We start from the raw sequence: 19,841 nt of genomic DNA on the forward strand, positions 1-19,841 counted from the left end.
AAAATAAAGGACTGAAGTCTTAATCAGACAAAATAATTTTTTTCTTCCTGATTTAAGCTGGAGAAAGAGGAATAGAATCATCTGTAACATAGGAGCAAAATTATCTTTAAATGGAGTGTTTAAAAATGTTTCCATCAGGCATCCTCAGATGGGTCTTTAAATGAAAGCCAAGTATTAAAATGGCATCCTTTTTAAGTCTTGCATTCCAAGAGAGAAAATATGAGCCAGATAAGTTAGTCTGTGTTGACATGTAAAGTATATCACTCCCATTAGAAGGGCTGATGCAGATCTAAATGACCCAAAAGATGCTCCATGGCTCAAGTGAATACCAAATAACAGAAGCGTAAATGAATTTGAACATTGGTAATTCAATTGTAGTCATTGCACTTCTGAATTAATCTGTATGTACGCTTCAACTAGACAGAAAACACCTGGAAAAGCTCTGCTAAGAGGGCTTGATTCTTTGACAGCTTTGGAAGATGGCCTGTATAAACAGAGAAGCAAGAAAGAGAGACATTGTCCTTTTTTTTCACTACAGCGTTGTTTTTATGATTGCTTTCAAAAGCCCAAATTTACAATTAGAGAGCCCTTATTACAGGCACAGCATATAATTACATGCTTGGTGTTTCCAGTATATGCTTTATAATTTTCAGCATTCTTCACTCCAACTCATGCTGGTTTTCTTTCAGTGTTTACACCTCACTCTTCCCTGAAAGCTCTCAAATTAAAATTTTTGCACACACAAAAGCTTTACTCCTCAGCTATTAATCTCATATATGATATCACTTCCTTTTGTTGTTTATAAGCAAGAAGATTATTTAAAAATATCCTGTATCTGTGCAATTTAAGTGAATTGAAAAAAATAATTTAATCTTTATTTAGACAAAATAATTAGAAATCAACATGATGTCACACCAAGACTGATTTCAGTAGTAACAACGGTAACTAATTAACTTCAGTCTGCTTAACAATGCTGTTTACATTCTTCCTGCTTCTCCTTAAAGCTGATTATTTCAAAACTCAAGGGATTTCTTTTATGCACATCTGCAAATTCAATGTCAGTTCCAGATTCACATTTTGGTGGTGAATCAAGCTGGCCTCAGTTCACCCAATGAGAGGCCACTTTTTACCAGACAAACAGATTGAGGTGACTTAATACTTATGGGGTTTAACTGACATATTTACTTGCTTTCATCATCCTTTTTTCACTTCTAATGAATCAAACATATTACTACACACTGTTGACAAATTGAAGATGATAGGAGAGAGCAGATGAGATAGACATTAACAACTTTAAACCAAGGATGCCCAGCTTAACTCCCTAATATCTGACACCACTAGCTCTTCAAAGGGAAGCTTTAATTTTTTTGAAAGGATTGGGAGAGAACTAAGGTTTAAGGATTTTATTTTGATTTAAACTAAATTCATGGGAAATTAGGCATGAAAATATTCCAAATTACTGCACCTTCAAAATTACATGTCTTGGTAGCATACTTATTGTTACTTAATTTACAGGTTATCTATATGTATTCTCTCTATATAAATGTTGATGATGAAAATCTGATCAGCATATCAACAAATAAGGAATTTACTCAAAATCTTGGAAAATGAAAAAGCTGAGATCTTTTTGCAGGTATACTAATCTGATACATATATGCAGTTGTTTACACACATTTTATATTAAACATTAAGTTTGAGTTAGCTTTTTAGTATGGAACTGAACAATACAAAAAAAAAAAGATAATTTATTACTTAGTTCTAGTTGTGACCTAAGCCAAGTTATGAAATTAAATATGAATTGACATAAATTGGATTTCTTCCACCATGTGGGAATGAGATTGGGCTGCTAACATCTCTGCACAAAAAGATACTTGCCTTTACGCAGGGCTGAGCAACGAGTCATGAGACCTAAAGCTTGGCACTGCCAGTGACTTGCTGGGAACCTTCAGGCAAACAATTCCTTCCGTTTTCCTTTGTTTTCCTAACTCTAAAATGGTAGTAACAAAATTTATTCATACTTACCCTAGAAAGTCTTGTGTCTGTAAGCTAATGGTTCTTCAGCTTTAAACACCATAAGTACAAGATTAGCTGTGATAGGTACTTCATTTTGTTGATAATAGTGACATCATTTCATTGTCTCCAGCTTTGGTACCTCAGCATGCTCCCAAACAAAGTGATACCTACCTCCAACTGTTTATAAATAGTGACTGGAAAACAGCAGTCTTACCTGCTAATGGTCCTTTCAGTGGGCTGTTTCCTTCTTTTGTTGTAACACTGTCAGTTCACAGGCTTTTCCACAGGCTGAGCAGAAATGAGACTGGGCTGCTAATATCTCTGAGCAAAATTATGCTTGTTTCTACACAGAGCTGAGCAATAACAACTCATGAAACCTAAAGACTGCTCTTGTACCTCTTGCTCACACTGGGTTAGACTGATCACTCCCCAAGTTCTTTCATGAGAGGCACTGAGATTAATTAATTATCAAAGAATTGCTCAGGCTGAGAGGAGTGACAGCATCCATGTGTAGGATACAAAATGTAGGATACAAAATGTAGGATACAAAAATGCAAAACACTAAGCAGATCACTTAGGCCAAATAGGGATAATCTCCTCATGTCACTCTCTAATACTTTTTGCAGAAACGGCTCTTTTTACCTTCAGGCATGAGGCTTCCAATATTTTCCTTGAGAGATTCCAAATTTTTGTCTTCTTGCCCCATTACTCTATCCCTTTCTTTTCTTTTTCTCTTAGGCTGGTGCAGATGTTTTTTGCAGCATTCTTCTCTACATTGCTTTTTAGCCAAATGTGTCCTTTAGATTCCATGATAATCTTTTGGCTTGGTAAGTGTCCTTTTTGTTCGTCTTTGACTGCCTTTGGATCTACCTTCACTTCCACTGCATAGGCCACAGAATCCTATATATGTTCTCACCTTTCCTACCTTTACAGAGACCATACTGCCTTTTTCCTTGATCTAACACCTTGTTGTTGCAACATAACAAGATACTGGAGATAGGTAGGAGAACAGACCATGTCAATTTACCCTACAGGACAGATACCCTGCACTCTGTAAAATACACTGCACATCCTTTGAGTCTCCTGACCAAACATCTTGAAGATGTGTTTTTGTAAAATTGCATTGTCACTGCTACCAAGAGTGAATGCCGTAGCATGTCAGTTCAAATAAATATCTTAAAAGATTAGCAGTAGCTGCTGGGAGCTCTAACCCCAAGAGTTATTATAGCATGGGAAAATCAATAGGTTTTTTCAATAGCTTCCTAAGAGATGGATGAGATGAGATGAGATGAGATGAGATGAGATGAGATGAGATGAGATGAGATGGCTGGTCTGTCCCTTCTAAAAGCCCTGTTTACCAAAGATTTTCAATTTAGTAGGCTGCAGTTCAGTGTAAATCTCAGTATCTGCCATAAAGATACAGTGTAAGCAACACTGATAAGTTTTTGCTGGAAAGGGAGACTTACAATTTTGTAGAATGCTTTGTTGGTCATGTAGAGCAAAGAATTTTCTGCTGATATAATTTTGTGCGGTGAAAAATGTCAGAGGACTAGTTCAAACTCAGTCACAAACATTTCTGCTGAGAAAGCAACAGCTGCCTCAGAGCCACTGAACAATGAGGTCTGCTTTGAAGAGCTAATGCAAGTTTTTTTGCTCTGCAACAGAGCAAAACATGAATTCTGATTTTTTTTTTCAAACATTCTTTCATGAGTTTAGCCTGGTTTTGCACAACCTTTTCAGAATTAAGCACCCTACCAGACCATTGCCAACAAAGGTTGCTTAATTCCTTGGTAAAGGGGAAGTCTTGTTATTTAAATAAAGTAGCTACTGTAGTAGATTTGCAGATCTGTTAAGAGGATCTAGAGACAGAATTAGGCAGAAAATACTATAAAGCAGGAAAAAACTTTAACAGTGTACTCATTGAAACTTAAAAGACATTATGACATGTGATGTGATTGCATCAGATATAAGCAGGTGGAACTGTGTTACCTGTACATGCAATGTAATGCATGTTGCTTGAAGTTACACTTCCCTTTAAGTCACCTTTTAAAACCTGACTGTCCACCACCACCACCGATTACATTACGGGAAGAAAACAGAAGCAACAGGGTTCTTCTGTCCCCTTTTATGGTCTGCAAAACACCATACTATGTTTCCCTGAGCACCAGAAGATTACCCACAACCTTTTATCTGAAAGTGAATTCATCTGCCATACATTCGCTGTGATGGCGCAGCAGCTGCTGCATTCCTGAGCAATCACAGCAACACAGATTATCTTGTCTAGCACTTCCTTGTGGTGATGGGATCACTTGACAACAATCATTCTGGAAGAAATTTTCAAAGTTCATTCAGTTCCCATTCCTCACATGAGCACAAGCTTTCATTCTCCTTTAATCATCAAAATGGAAGTACTTTATAAGTGCTATGGTACTGCCTGGTCTCTGTGAGTTCCTCCAAACCCAGGATTTTCACAGAAGTAGAGCAGATACTGTAGTTTCTCCAGCATCTCTCCATCTTCAGCCAGAAAGAAAGAGAGAACCTAAAGGCCATAGTCATGCACAGAAGGTATTGACAGTTTTAACTGAGTCCTGAAGCACCAGGAGGGGGAATCCTTGCTGCTGACTCTTCTGCAGGGAGTTGCGTGACTCTTCCACCTGAACCTTTCAGGCTTGTATTCTGAAGGGTAGACTTTTTTTTCCAGGGTGTAAATTACACAGCAAAGCAACCAGACACTCTTCTGCAAGGAGCATAAAGGAACAGCTCAATAGTGCTTTCTCGTTGGTTTTCTTGTCTGTGGTTCATAGTATGTTATAGCGGATTGGCTGCCTGTTGGCTGACTGCATGGCTTAAAACAATGGTGTCAGGCTCTTGTCCAGGCTTTGCATAAAAGCCTCACAGGTGTCTGTGTTGAGCTAATGATATATACAGTGGAAGCACACAACCAGTCTAACTTTTTTCAGCTTGTGGAAGTTCATCTGTCAGACCAGCCTCTCGAACAAGCACTCTGTGATTTTACTGGGAAAAATTACTTCAACAGAAACATTCTCTCAGTGCACTCAAAAACCTGCATGCAAATTTGCTTCCTTTAGAGAATAAGCATGGGTGTTTTAGCAGACTCAGCTACAGAGGTTTTATTGGCAGGTCATTAAAAGCTTCAAACTTTTTGATATAATTTCCAAGAAAAAAAAAATGTGGACACTTGCGGGGGACTGATAATACTAAAATGCAGAGGAACAAAGAGACACTGGGCAAAATACACAAGCAAAAAGCAGAGCTGGTTCTCCTCAGAGCTTGCTTCTGATCTCCATCAAAGCCCATGGATTTGCATAAATGTGAAGAGGAGTCAGCAATTTATTTACTGCATGAAGTAAATGCATAGGAATTCTTTCTACCCCCCAGATTCTTGAGCAATGTCACACCACTAGAAGTTACAGACCATCTAAGCATTGAAAAGTGTTTTTCACCAACCACCAATGCCACCGAATGGTCTGTTTTATGACTTTTCTGTGGGCTGATATAAAACTCTGCAATCAATCAGTTTTTAAAGCAAGGTGTGATCTATCTGTTTTCTTCTACTAGGTATTTAGTATGGTAATTATATCCCTTTGGTATCTCAGCATCTTCATTATTTGACATTATAGACAACTTCCTGTGTATCAAAGTTTCATAAACTACCCATAACCTTGTAGATACACATATAAATCATTAATCATTGTAAGAAAAATTCTGGCATGTTTGAAGTCACTGGTGAAACTTGACTTCAACAAGGATCAGAGTTAACCTCTCCCTCTGCAATGTGTCTAGCAGGTGCCATTGCCTTTAATGCCAACTGTCAGCAGGTGTCTTTGCTAGTAGTTCCAAATAACAGCATTTGCTTTATTGTCCAGCATATTGAAAAATTATTTTCTGCTGTCACACATGGAGCTTTCAGTCCGAGGTGGAGGTTATGACATCTGCCCAAATGAGACTGCATGCTGCTGGAATTAATTCCCAGCTTCATTCCAGACTCTAGCTCTCTGCTCTTTAGTGGCTTTGGAGCTAATAGAATCATAAATTGAAGCTGATTTGTATTCTCTATGGCCAGAGAGTTGAAATAAAGCCTTAAGACGGGTGGATCTTCGAAAACACCCTGCCAATTAGAACTATTGTTTATACCATTGAGCTTCTCATTTGGTGAACTGTCCAATACTGCATTTCATCTAGTAGGTTTCTATACTGGCACGTTGCAAACATGTGAGAAAATCACCTGGGTATAGAAATAATAATACTAATAAATATTTTGGACCTCTAGTGCAGCTTTCAAGCCAAGAGCTTTAAATAACTTCACATGTTAATTAAGCTCTTCCAGCTTCCACTACGAGGTAGGTAAATGTTAATATAATCATTTTGCAGATGGAGAGATGTTAGCACAGAGCTGTTAAAAGATTTGCCTGCTGACTGATACAACTTCTATGAAAGGCGGATCCTTTAACAAACAGAACTGATTTTCATGTGCTCTTAAGCTGCTGAAGATAAGCTGACCACATATCTTTACAGGTTCTGCTGAAGTTACCCGTATCTTTTTTTTCCAGTCTTAGAATAGGATCTACCATGTAGGTGATACATGGATTCTTAAAACCATCACATTTCACATCCTCTGCTAGAGACATTGATGTTCACTGAACTGGTGACCTCCACAAGTATTCATACATCTGATTAATGAAGATTTTGCCTTTTGGAAGAAGCAACCCCCAGGGATATCTTTATATCTTTCTTCAAATAAGTGCTCATTTTAGAAGAGTACAAGATTCATTTTCTTTTGTAACTTTTGGGAGTCAAAGCGTATCTAATTTTCACCATCTTTTGTCAGAGTCCTCCCATTATATTCAGAAATTTTATGTTCCTTTCTCCAATAAAAATTCACCTGGAAACAGTGATATAAAAATAGGGTGTTAATAGCTGTGGAATTCTGTTGCTAGTTTTGATCTCTATCAGTTTTATCTGTCAGTCAGATTTGCGGTTTGACCCATCTTCCTTCATCAGACCTCATCCTATTCAAGTCCAATTTTAAATTAAAACATATCTTTTGTTTTACTGCTATCATAACTAAATAAGGTATCTACTAAACCTGCCAGCTATCCTGCCAAGACTTGAGATATCTTTTTAATGTTTACCAAACCTAAAACTTACCCCAGTTAGCCCTGTAGTATTATTGTCTAATAAATTAAAGGCATTAACCAGCTGCTGTGGAAGGTAAATCGTTTTATATTTTTGTTTGCATTCATCAGTTTTTGAAGAAAGAAAGGTATTTTTCCAGTTTCTAAAAGCCAAAGATTCTGTTTAACTCCATGCTTCCATGTAGGTTTAGACTACCACTTCTGAACATGGTATCTGAGGTCATCACACATGAAATCAACAATAATATTTAAGTCTCTAGGAATTCCTCATCTCCATATGACTTGGACACCAGTGAAGGTATTTAAGTCTGTTAAATTCTCAATAGTTTAAGCCATGGAAACAGAGGGCAGATTTATTTTCTACCACATGTAGCATCTAAATTATCTGCAGGTAATGGTAGATCCATCTGGGAAGTTACAACTGAATAGATCACTTTGACTTTGGTGTCACTCTGATGTCATCTGGAAGAAAAGTGGAACTTACCTAGAAAATGGTTTTAAAACTGACATAGCATGTGATTTCAAATGAATTCAGATTAAAATACCAGGGATAAAAGAAAGAGAAGTTAACTCCTGGAGTCAGTCTCCCATATGCAAGCAAATTTTATTTTAGTACCTTTTAGTACTAATTGCAGTGTGAACTCCAGAACAGAGTTCTGTTGCCATATTCAGATAGCTACAGTACAGATAACACTTTGGGTGTAACCAATACATTCCACTATCAAAATCCTTCTTGCCACCTCCAGAAAAGGCTGACATTAGACTGAATTCTACATTTATGAAAATATCAAATGAAATCAATGAACTAACATCATTATGAACTTGTTCTCAGTTAATCTAAAGTGATACATCTGATTTATGTTTGATATTGTTTCCATTCTGCTGGCCAGAATGTTGCCGGTGTCTTAGAATCCATACTTTCCACACACATTCATAATTTCAGAAGTTTTAGGATTATGATTAGAAACATTCTTATCACCAAAATCATTCTGTGCAACTCAGAAAAGGTATCTTTCCTTAGAATTAGCATTAGTACATGTTTTTATTCTTCACAGAATGTTCTCAGGAATTCTTCAAAGCCTGGACTCCTGTGGCTTTTTATAGCTGAATTATTTCCAGAATCTGTGCTTAGCTATATTCCCATCCAAATGTTCTTTCTGTCTGTAGGACTTCAGCTAAGCCAAAGTACTTACTGTATTTTGTGGTGCTTCTGCTGTCTCTTGTTGTATAAATTTGAGAAAATCTTTAAATGCTTCTTTTAAAGTCATTAGTTAATGTTCTCATTTTTACAAGCCCATTTTATTAATTAAATATATTCAGTGGCATTTGAAACGTTTTATTTCATTACTCATGCATGACATCTGAGCATCATTTCTGACTTGTCATACACCTCACCTTGTAACTGCTGTCTCTTGAAAGCCTTTAATTTGCATAGCAGTAGAGCTGGGAGTTTAGTACAGTCACATGTATAAATACCACCTCTATAATCACATCAAATGATGAAATTTTGGAATAGAAATTCCAAGCATGGTAGAGACACAGTGCATACTGTACCTTTTAATTAGCTAATGACATTCATAAGATAAAAATAATTCATTCTGTCCTTGAAGGAGTGCAGGCTGTGCTGTCTGGGGTTAGAGAGGCAAGGGGCAGGGAAACATGAGATCTGGCTGAGGTCACAGGACATATCCCAAGTGAAACACCGTTCAGGTAGGATGTGTCATAATTTCTTCAAACACACAAGCAGTGTTTGTGCTGCTGGTCCTGGATAAGGCTTCACATTCCTGTAGAAAGGAAGGCTGACCCACGGACTGAGGCACTACCCTGAGGCAGGGAATACTTCCTTCCTGTGCCCCACATCTCTTACACACTTCCTGACCAACCTTGGGGAGAGGGTTTAGCCTCATTCCAGCTACAGAATGGGAGCAGTACCTCTTCCCTACCTCACAAGGTACTGTGGAGATAAATATGTGAATATTTAGGTACTACTGTAATGATCACCAAATAAGCCACTGGCATAAGCTTATCATGTACTATATTAGCATGGAGAGGAATTCTCCTGCTTGCATGTAATGGGAAACTCCTAAAATCTTGCCTTAAAAGGAATGGACAACATGAATGAATCCCTAAGGGGGATTTGCAGTCATGCTTTGCAGTCCACAGAAGCATTTTACTTCCAAGGGTGGCATTTTGAACATATTACTTTTGCTACTATAAACCTGAAAGCATTTTACTTTATGATGAAATATACAAATATAATATTTCTACGTTTTTATTAATAAAAGTAGGCCATGTTCCTTTTTGTTTCCTCATCCCAACCTAAGTAGACACACATCTGTTTGAGTATGTTTAATTGTTTTGATTTTACTTAAGAGAAAAAGTATGGCAAAAAAAGGAAACCACGGTTTTCTGCAGTTGAAATTTTGCTCTCTGCTAAGTATAGGAGCATTTCTACCAGTTTGATTTAAGCCCCTGATTCAGCAAAGAAACTAATAATGTACATAACTCAATGTATAACACTTAATTACTCTCAAAAATAAATGAGATACATGTTTAATTACTTTAGCAACTCAATGTTCTAGAGACTTGAACAGAAAAGTTTTGCCTTTTCTTTATGATGTGAAATTCTATAACGCTAACATAGAAACTGTTTGGCAGTTTCCTCTCCTTTAAGCTTTTTCCATTTGCCAAAGATCAGAGATGCAGAGTGTCCATTCAGTTTTCTGAGTTTCAGCAATGGAGTATAGAATTTACTTTTGTTTGTTTGTTCATTTCTGCCCATGCAGAATATGCAGATGATGGTCAAGTTTGTTCTCTGCTCTGATATTTCATCATGATTATATTTATGGTATTTAGAACAATTCTTTCAAATATATTATCCAGAAGTTAGCATAGTCCTTACAGCTATCACTTAGCTTTTAAAGGTGAATTACATAAAAGGATGTGATGTGGTTCAGGGAGTTCAGCCAAACAAATAAACAATGCAGCAAGAGTTGGCTGGTGCCAATCAGGGTAAGGAACACTATCTATACCTGTGGTAAATAGAGACATTTGTCAATGCACGCTATGCTAGCAAGTTATGTGTTCTGACTTTTTATTAGATTATATCAAAAATGTGCATTTCACTTCACTTTTCTTTATAAAATAAGACTTCGCTGATAAAAATTCCAGGATGGATAAAGAATAGGTTTGTTGAGATTGGCAGTAGTAAGGAACTGGAAAGTTTACTTTTCTATTTTTTTGCTTTGGTTTGGTTTTAAGAGGCATACATAAATAACCTGACTTAAATTACACCATGCCCTTAATACCTACTGTTTCCTTTTACAGGTACCTCTTCTAGAAATAGCTAGTCTTGGCTGGCATTAGCAAATCTTTGTATGTATTAATTAGAATTGGGAAAAATTTCAAGACAGAAATTCAGTAGTCTTAACAGAGTTTAGATTTCATCATAAATTTAAAATTCTGTCCAAGTTCATGGTGTAGAAACATAACAGAGAGAAACATGCAGTGCTACATAATTCTGTCCTGAAGGCCTGGCAAAATTTCTGTCTGGACCAATAATACCTCCCTATAATCTTCTTGGCACTTGGAGGCCTAGTATTTAATTGCAGTTCAGCATGCTCCTACAAACCTTTTCTGGGGAGGTGGTTTTGTAGGAATTGCTTTGGCTGAAAAGCCTGAGAAGCTTATCACAGTTATAAGCCACTTTTAAGAAACACATCTTGTGATAGTTCCCATATCACTACAGAAATGGCTTGCCATTACCCAATGTCTATGTTTACCTCAAGGCAAATATCTCACACATGGCCTGGCAAACAAAAACTAATCCACTGAATTTTCGTGAGATAAACAAAGTACAACAACTATACCTATTTGCAAGCTCCTTGCAATCACACCCCAATAGACTCCAATAGCCTAATCCTAAAGAACCAAGTTACTGACGTTCGATGGATGATAGGAAATGTGCTTTATACCTATAGAACAAATCCAAAGTATTGCACAAATTAAGAAGGCAGAAAAATTCCACAGGCATGATAAAGTAAATTAAAAATGGAGAAAAAGGAGAACTTGCTTTTATTGGCTTAAGGGAACACCATTACTACTCAAAGCGTTGTGCCGGTTCCTATTATTTAGCCACGATTTCTCTGAATAAAGTCCACAGGAATTGTCTGGTCAACACTACCCATTTAATTCTTGAATCTTCATCCCTCATCTTTTCTGTTGCTTTGCCATACGTTTTCTGTTCACTTTCCATGGTTAAACTCTCCTACACAGAATGAAAAAGTGGCATAAACCCAGCCCAGCCCAGCATCGTATGCACTGTGACAGCTACTTTTGTTATCATGTGCGGAAAAGACAGACTTTGATGGGGAGTGGGTGGGAACAGGGCCCCTGCTAGGAGCTGGAAGAACAAACAAGCGGAGCTAATACTTACCTACCTAATCCACTGTCATGATAAGAAACACAGCTCAGCTCCAGTCCTATAGAGTAATTGTACAGTCTACAGCACATGTACAGTGACACTGAAGTTACTGTAGTCAGGGGAATACATGTCTCATCCCTCCCCACTTAAGTATTTGCTGAACTGGGGCTTGGCAGGCTGAAGTGTCTGTCAGGTACGTACTGAAGCACCCGTTGTGCTGCCAAGGAAGAACACTCATAGTGCCTTTGGACAGAGGTCCCTGCCTGCCTCTTTCAGACACCAAGAGGAGCACATCCTTTCCCAAGGCTTGAGGGTGCTGACAAGCTCATGTGAGATGCTTACCATCTTCCTGACTTGAGTTCTCTGTTGGATACTAGGTCAAGAAGAGGGAATGAAAAAAGAGAGTACTTACATCTCAGGAAACAGAATACCTAGTTCACCCGGCGGTAACCCAAATTACAGACAATGTTACCTGATCAACATCAGATAGAGTGGCAAATGTTTCTTCTTATGTCTAATAGTGAGTGGTAACGTACGAGGAATGTACCCAAAGTGACCGATCTTTTTATTGTCCTCTAAATAGGAAGCAAGATAGTGCTTTGTATACAGCCTCAGTTAGCCATATGCACTAGAATAGTAAAGTACCTGTAAAAGGCTATCGGAATGATTCTTTTCAAAGACAGAATATACAAGATTTTTTTAGCAACACAGAAATAGGGTAAAAAGCTAATGGGAGTACTATCTGAATGATTCTGAATTTACTATTCTGTTTTTATTATCAGTCACTTTTAGAAACTTGGCACACCATTTCTGAAACAACTGTGGCAAACTCAATTTTTTTTAGTCTGGGTTGTTTGTTTTGGTTTTTTTTTGTGAAGGAATATAAAAAATGTTTTTACCTAGTGTTACTTGAAGTTTTGGTTATGATTCAAGCATCTCAAAATACTGAGACTAGTTACAACATTGTGTGCTGCCAGCATTTGCAGTACAAAACTCTGTGTTTTTCTCACACTTATTTGAAAAAAGAACATTTTGCACCTCAGTAGATAGTTGTGGGTTTGAATCATAAAGCACTAAGGGTTTTGATCTGTTCTGATTCCTACCCCTTGTGTCTCATTTTTCTCGTGGCTTAGAACAAAATATTAATGTGACTCATCTGTCATAAGTAATTTTCATATTCTCTATCCTCTATTTTGGTGTGTGACTAGAGGAAAGCTGTAGTTATGTAAACGTATTTGTGTGTTTTGCATAAAGGAGGATGGGAATCATAGGTACTTCAAGAAAAAAAAGAACAATGTCAGGAGAAATGAATGAATTATAAATTGTAATTAAATGTAATAAATACTTTAAAACATGCTATTTCAATTTACTATTTCTTAGCTTTAAATATCACAGCTGTCATCCCAGGAACATTGGAAAAGGAAATAAGAAATGGGGAAAAATATAATACTGAGTTTATGGACTGGCTTGTCCAAAGTGAGTCCCAATTTTGATACTGGAATGTTTACAAGGACACTAATTATGCTTGGAAAGCTGGTATTTGAAGTTGCAAATGTCAGTTCCAGGATGTCAATGTTTTCTGGTACAATTTATTAAATCCTATGTAGCGTGCTCCTTTCAAAAGATGTAATTATGTGTACACATTCCTGTGACTTTTCTCCAAAGCAGGCTTCTACTCCACAGTAGTTCTCTCTGACAAAAAAATTAAAAATTCCCTGGAAAATAACACAAGCTAGGAGTACAACGGTCATTTTGCTACAGAGGTATTTGCAGCAATTTACCAGATTCCTCTTTTCTCCCTCAAACACTAGACTGAAATATTTTACTAAGTAGATCCAGTTCAGTGCAAAACTAATTCCACATAAGTCATTTGTATTTGGGCTCAATATTGAATCAGCAGGACTTAAGTTTATACTTAAAATAGAAGTTATATTCATGTGACTACTTAAATAAACCAGGGGTCATGCTGTTTCTGTGTTAAGGGAGAGAACACAGTGATTTTCTGCCTTCCTTTCTGCACCTGAATTGCAAACAGAAAACCCAGTTAATACCTGCAGGCAGCAGACTGGGAGTGGGAGGAGAGTGCACGCCACCTTGGAATATGTGAAGATTTAGTATACAGAAAATAAATTCTCCCTTGTACATTCAGCTACAGGTTTGCACTAAGTAATTCTTAAAAGCAGAGTGATGAAATGAAACTCTACCAATCAGGAAATCTAAAGCTTAACTTTCCTCTTAGGAATAGTTTCTCTCATCCTCCTCTCTTTCATATTCTCTCCCTCCCTTACTTCTCCAGGAAGCCGCCTTAGGCTTATTTTCTCCATAACAAAAAAGACTGCCTTCTATTGCTTCAATGTTCCCCAACATTATAGGTTTAGACTTGGAACTTCTCCAAATAGTCCTAATATATATCAGGATCTCCATGTGATTGAGTAACACAGAGGAGAAAAGGAAATCTTTCATGAGATTATTTTTTCAGGTTAAAAAAAAATAAAATGGCACCGTTACAGGTTTTCAGTTCTGAAAGTAAATAAATGGAAGAATGCACATGAAGTGATTGGTCTCAGGACATGAAGAGCTGGATAGTAGTAGTGAAGGTGGTAGTAAAATTTAATAATAATGATAATAATTAATGATAGGAATAGTAATAATACTAATATATTAGTGTTAAAGAGAACAACATTTCAAAGTGGCTAGGAGTTCCTCTCAGAAAAGTCAGTAGGACCCTGCTGGATGATTTACAGGAAGCAGAATTTGGCCTTTTTATTGGTTACACTGTGTGGCAAACCAAACTCTCAGTGCTGGCCAAGGGCATCCTTGGAGCTGGCAAGGCAAGCAGGGGTAGTGGCAGTGTTTGGGACAGGGAAAGGCATGTCAGAGGGAAAGGTGGGGACTGTGTCAGTGATGTTGTATTGGCTTTTTGAGAACTGAGGTGATTGTGGGTGGGAAGTTTGTGAGGGGACAGGGTACTTTTCCTGCTTCTACAGTTGTCCCTTATCCTTGGGACCACTTCTTTTCCTTCCTTCCCCTTCTCCCCAGAGGCAGGACACCCAGAGACCTTCCCTTCACTTTCACTGTCTCCATCATCACCATCTACACATTTTTCTGTACCTTCTTGATTGTTTGGAGGGACAGGAACTAGGACAGGACCAGGGCAGAAAGCCAGAGGAGTCCTGCTGCCACTTGGAGGTAGAAGGGGCAGATGTGATTGCTGCTGCTGTACTGGGGCCCTCTGGTACACACTGGCACTCCTTTACCCTCTCTCTAATCCCACAAAGGCAGTAACAGCAGCATGGATGGTACAAACAGGAGGCAGGAATGAGCTGTTTGGTTGAAATGCCTAATCCCTCTCTTCTTAGGCACAGGCAAAGTAGCTTGCCAACCCCTTCAGTCTGGCAGCTCTCCATTTTACTAACTGTTCAAAGCTACTTCTGACTTTCCTTCATCCACACAAGAAGCAGAGCCAAAGCCCCAAACCCAAACTCCTGCAAGCTGTAGAGAAGTTTTGTATCCAGAGCTGACCTGTGTAGCCTAGAGCCATCTCTAAAAGTGTGGAATGGGCGTAGATGTGTTCTGAATTACTGACTCATTGTTTGAAGGAGAAGGACTGTTTGGTAGGATAAATAAAAAAAAAGCTACTCTTCGTAAAACTAGGAAGCAAATGGCAATGAGTGCATAATGCATTGGCAATTTCTGCTCTCCAGGCTTTAGAATCCTCTCAGAAAGGTTTCAAATCCACATTTCTTTGTGCAGCTCAGATGAATTGGACAAAAGCAATTGCAAATAATGAAATAATCTTTCCTACTGGTTCTCCAGGTGGCAGTGCATCTGATAAACTGCACCACAAGCTGAACAGGCGTCCACTTGTGAGATGGGGGGAGTCAAGAGAAAATCACCATGGATTGTCTACCAAAGCAAAGGGTCGATTGGCGGCCAGTGCTAGATCTGGTATTGCCAGAGAACTGAGCTGGCAATCATTACAGAAAATGTAAAAAATAAGTTTGACACCAGAGGCCAGTAAACTTTTTTGTCACTAATCTAATCCATAATCTAAACCAAAGGGCCTCGAAAAGCAGCCAGTTACTTTCTGCAAGGGCTCTGAGCTTCATGTGGCAGCTCTCAGAGCCCATGCTGGGGCTGGATAGGCAGCTGGAGCCACCTGAAATGTAGAAAGATTCCAGCCAGCAACCAGAAGTTCAAGGGCTGGTTGGCAACAATGTGCTCTGGAGGTACCTGGTCTGATGTTCTGAGATCTCCTTTCTGGCAGAAAATGCTCCTCTGTCTACAAGATTCAAGCTGCTTTTGTGAAAAAGTACTGTTTTGACCAAAATGTAATTAATTCTTTTGTCAGATTTGAAAGAGGAAGACCTTACAGTAGCCTAGGTGTGGCATTCAGATGAAAGAGAGGGTAGCAGGCATGTTTCAAATGGGCTTGAATAAATCTGAGGTAAAAGTCAAGCTACTCACAGATTTCCCTTGTGAAATCAGTGCTCCTTTTTGGCTCTCTTCCCTCTCCAAATGCTTCCTCCCTCTAGGGTAACCATAGTCTTGTGGTGGTCAGACCACCCTGGGGCTCGCTGGGGCCCACTGGGTCCTGGGGTACACAGCACTGCTGAAGCTCAGCTGTGCAGAGGTTAGGAGCCACTACTCTTGTTTGCATTATCAGCCCTGGCTGATAAAATGCTTAAAGTAAATGGAGAGATGCCTTTGGGTGTGTTTGGCTTTCTGGAGTTACTCTGACTGGGTAACCAGTGGCTCTGGAGAGTAAAAGCACAGACAAGGAAGATCCTAGGCCAAATACCTCAGTTTTCACCACAAAGCCAATCAGCACATGAAGGGCATTACCCTGCTTATCAAAGAGCTGTTTTTCTAGTAGCCTGTGGGTTCATGTGGGCTGGACACTGAGCAGCAAATGGAGTGTGTTGTCAGCAGCTGAAGTGGGGGCTCTGCAGGGAGGTGCTGGGTCCTCCCCTAGCTCTGATCTAGCAAAGCACTGAAGTATGTGCTCACACTCCAGCTGGAGCACAGGTCTCCAGAATTCACCATCTAGGTCAGACTTCATCACACTGAAGCCATATCTCAATGACAGCTGAGCCCACCAAATCACAGGGACTCTTTCCAGTCATGTCAGTGAGATTTGGGTCAGGTGAAGCACATATGACTTGGTACTTCATGAGAGTGATTCACCTATAAAATAGATAAGCATATTTTATGTTTATATAGGACATTAGCATTGCCTGTGGCTCTCTTGTTAGCATCCTCACACTCTGAGTGCAGTCATGCTTGGGACTTTGTACGGCAGTTCTAAGCACATCGTGTCAATCCGAGCCTCTTGGGAACTAATGACTTTATGTTGCACATTGCATAAAAAGATTTATATGTACATCTTCATGGGGTAACACACATGGTTAGTTGTTGATGAGATGAAGTAAAAGTTTTTCAGCTGTCCTTCAGACTGGTAATTTTATTCCCAGATATCTGAAAAAGCTATGCAGTGTCTCTGGAAAAGGGTGGGAACAAGGCTCAAGGCACTTTTCTTGAAATCCAAACCCATATTTTCATTTAGAGAATAATTATTACAGGATTGCCAACAAAAATACCAAACGTTATGATTTTTAGTCCATATTCAAACTGCTACATCAGTTTTCACAAGCATGAGCAACTGAAAAAGCTACTCAAAGTGAATGAGTTGCCAGGTTTTCATACTTCTGAACAGTAAACCTTCAGTAAGAAGCCTGAATATGGAGTTAAAAGTCTATGTCAAGCCACTAGATTTGAAAATATTGGCCAATATTCCTTAATATTTCTGAAAATAGTTGAGTGTGCTCATACATTTCTTACAAGCTTTCTTTTCCCCTTTTCTTTTTCAAGGGACCAACTTAAAATCAACAAAGTACCAACAGGCCTATCAGGAAATCTAGGTCTCTTAAAGTGAAAAGCAAACAGCCTGTCCTGCCCTTTCCTGAAATCTAAATGTAAGTAGATCCAGCTTTGAAAAACTAAATGAGTTATACATCATGCCAAAAACAAAGCACAAAGGCTTAAAATTGAAGTTGTCTTAAAGCTAGTGTCTACACAGGATTTGATAAGTTATTCAAGTGTTTGCTATACACCAAAGCTTTTGAATTTTGACAAAAAAATATATGGTACATAAATCCTGATGATCATCCTCAGCAGCATTTCATTTTTTTCCCTAGATAATTAAAATCTACCCTTTCAGTCATTCTCCATTGTTTAATAGGAGAGAACAGATAATTTTGGCATTTCATGTTTGTTTAAAGAATCTTGTTTTAAATCTGTTTTTATGGTAAGGAATGAGTAAGGACAGGTTTCATTAAAAAAGAAATGTCAAAAAGCATTATATCCTGGGAATAGAGTGAACCATGATATTGATGTCATTTTGATATTGATCCAAAATACTTAGGTACACGTGTCTGCTTCCATATGTATGCACATGTGAAAATAAAAAGCAGTAACATGCACTAGGAAATCCATGTTTAATGCAATGTTTAGTTTAGCTCAATAATAGGAAGAATATGTTAAACATCATTCTGAGTCTTAATGGAAAAGTTTCTGACAACTAGACATTAGCTCATCGTATCCACAGTCATCCTATGACTATTGTTTGTTATCAAGTGTGACTTTTGGAAAAAAAAATGCATTATTGCTTAACAAGCTGCATTGCAGTAGTGTCCTGCACACTGTTTTTGTTTCTAGATAGCTAATTAAAAGAATCCACATGTCAAGAATTAATCACGCAAATTCCTCAGACTTTCTGAACATCTTTTAAGGAGGATGAATGCTACATTCAATTGTGTTTCTCTCTTGCAGAGAAATCCTACACAATTTGTCTAAAATGAAAGCAGTAGACTCACATAAACATGACTTTACAAACACTCGTCTGGAGCATGAGCCCTGGCAAGAGAGACCCCACTCTGCAAACCCACTTAATTTCTCCAGGCACTGGGGTGGACTGGTGCAGTGCCAGGGTATTAGGATCTCTGGCAGTGTCCGCTGCCGGAGCTGTCCCTGGTAACCATTTCACCCGGCATCGGCTGCTGTGACCTGCCCTATGTCAGGTGTTATAAAAGTCTGAGTAAAAACAAGGAAATAAATAAAAAATTGTATAGCCCAAGGCTCCAGCCCACAAAATGTTAATAGAGACTAAAACACTCCCCAGCTAGTATTTACATTCTCCCAGGGCATCCATAAGAAAGTTTTAGAGCCCAATCCACCTAGCAATAAAACATCCATCCAAGAATGGCAGTGGACTTTGATAACTCAGCTGCAAAGTTTCTATATCAGTTGATGAAAAGACTGTATAAGAACACTGCTTTTTTTTCTTTGCAATTTCTTCAAACCTTTTAATAATGATCTTCTTGTGTTATATAATATAGATAAATTCAGTATACATATGTTCAGTATTACAGAGTCCTTTACCTACAGCAGGTGAAACAGTAATATGAGCTATTAAATATACTTACTAGAGAGAAAAAAGCAACAGTTCAGCTAAGCATTACAAATTAGCACCTGCTACTTTTCATGCATGGCAGAATTGCTTTGAGAAAAACACTGCCCTCAAAAATTCACAAGTATCAAGGAATAGAGAAATAAGGGAGAAAAAAGCCTGAAAAAAAGGGTTGAAAGTTCTGGAAAATGTTACTTCCTTTTCTTTTTAATCTATTCCAGTGAATAGAGAAGAATTTCAGCAAAGCATTCAGGTCTGTATAGAAATATCCCTCAAATTAAAAGGAAACAAAGCCCTTTATCTGTAGCAAGGATACAGAAAATTTTCAGACTTGAGCATCAACTGGCAGATAGACTTGAAAGGCATTTGCGTCCAATAGAAGTCCTGAGCTGCTACCAAAATCAACAGTCTAATTGTCTCAGCTGAAACTGGGACTTAGCTTTTGGGTTTCCTGTAACTAAATCTTGCCACAAACAGCTCTGCTAAGTTTTTTCTCTAATAAAATAAAATGCAGCAAAATTTAAATAAATACAAGAGACAATGAAGATGAGTATGTAGTTCCCAACCTAAGGCAGGGAGCAGATGTTAGAGAAAACTTGTGAAGACATCAAAATAGAACTTGTCAGATTTAGAACTTGTCAGTTCTAAATGGTTGATGTGACAGTTCTTTAAAGATAAACAATCAAACATCTGAAAGTAATTGCTAGACTAAAAGATTTAAGTTTATTTTATTTAAGCAATAAGGTATTTAAAAAATGTACTCAATGTCTAGCTTGCTTCA

General features: G+C 38.2%; 1 protein-coding gene across 7 annotated transcripts in view; it reads left to right on the plus strand.

The window, feature by feature from the left end:
• COL8A1 (collagen type VIII alpha 1 chain) overlaps window positions 1-19,841 on the plus strand; it is a 101,114-nt gene that overhangs the window by 46,466 nt on the left and 34,807 nt on the right. For 6 of the 7 annotated variants that reach the window (XM_080375973.1, XM_080375977.1, XM_080375976.1 and 3 more), the window contains one exon: window positions 17,464-17,567. The exons of the other annotated variant lie outside the window; for it this stretch is intronic. The gene's annotated coding sequence lies outside the window, so the exon portion shown is untranslated. The remainder of the gene's footprint in view (window positions 1-17,463; window positions 17,568-19,841) is intronic. 7 annotated transcript variants of the gene reach the window in all.

This window comes from Falco punctatus, assembly GCF_963210335.1.
Source record: "Falco punctatus genome assembly, chromosome: 2".
In the NCBI taxonomy this organism is placed as follows: Eukaryota; Metazoa; Chordata; class Aves; order Falconiformes; family Falconidae; genus Falco; species Falco punctatus.